We start from the raw sequence: 836 nt of genomic DNA on the forward strand, positions 1-836 counted from the left end.
TTAGTGGTTATTGCTTTTAGAAGGAACGATTTTCCTGTAGAACAATTTGACAATTAAGATAGTCGCGGTCGCGTTAAGATGCGCATAAATTAATTAAGCTCCGAGTCACGTGATATTAAATCGATTTGATACAGCCCATTATTTTTTTGGGTTGGTTATAGATAAGAGATGAGACCAGAAGGTAAAAGGGTGCAAGCCAACAATGAACATGATTCCAAACGATCTCTGAGAACAGCCTTACCTCATCTTTATTGAGTTTCCTACACACGAAGAAGTCCATTCATCATTATTAAAGGCTACAAGACAACTTGTATCAAGACCACGTTATTGTCAGCGAAAGAGATCCTAACATCATCATATCATTTCAATTGTTCCTAATTATGTATTCTTAAAACATTCAAAATTCCATTCCACAATTCACTCAAATAAGGACATTGTAATATCTCTTTTTAAAAAGACGAGATGACGAACTCTCATTTTTGACAAGAGCGAGATAATTCAAGGTGAGCACATGGGAAGAATTAAGATTATTTTTTAAGCTTCAGATTTCCCATGTCCACTTGCTCCTGATAATGAGCAAGTTCCATACCAGTTTATAAAGATCCATCTTTCGCTATGCGTGCGCGCAGGGTGTGGTATAAAAGCTTCGAAAACAGTTGTCGACCTCCATCAAATGAAATGATATGCTTGAGGTGACGCAAAAGAGAAAACATCACGAAACGCCAATCGAAGCCCATAATTGTTCGAGTGAGAATCCTTGACACAATAATCGTCCTCCTATCATAGCAGGCCCTCTTGTCCCTTAATACACCGGTCCATTATGCAGCATTTTCCTT

Source organism: Sclerotinia sclerotiorum, genomic scaffold (genome assembly GCF_000146945.2).
Source record: "Sclerotinia sclerotiorum 1980 UF-70 scaffold_9 genomic scaffold, whole genome shotgun sequence".
Lineage (NCBI taxonomy): Eukaryota > Fungi > Ascomycota > Leotiomycetes > Helotiales > Sclerotiniaceae > Sclerotinia > Sclerotinia sclerotiorum.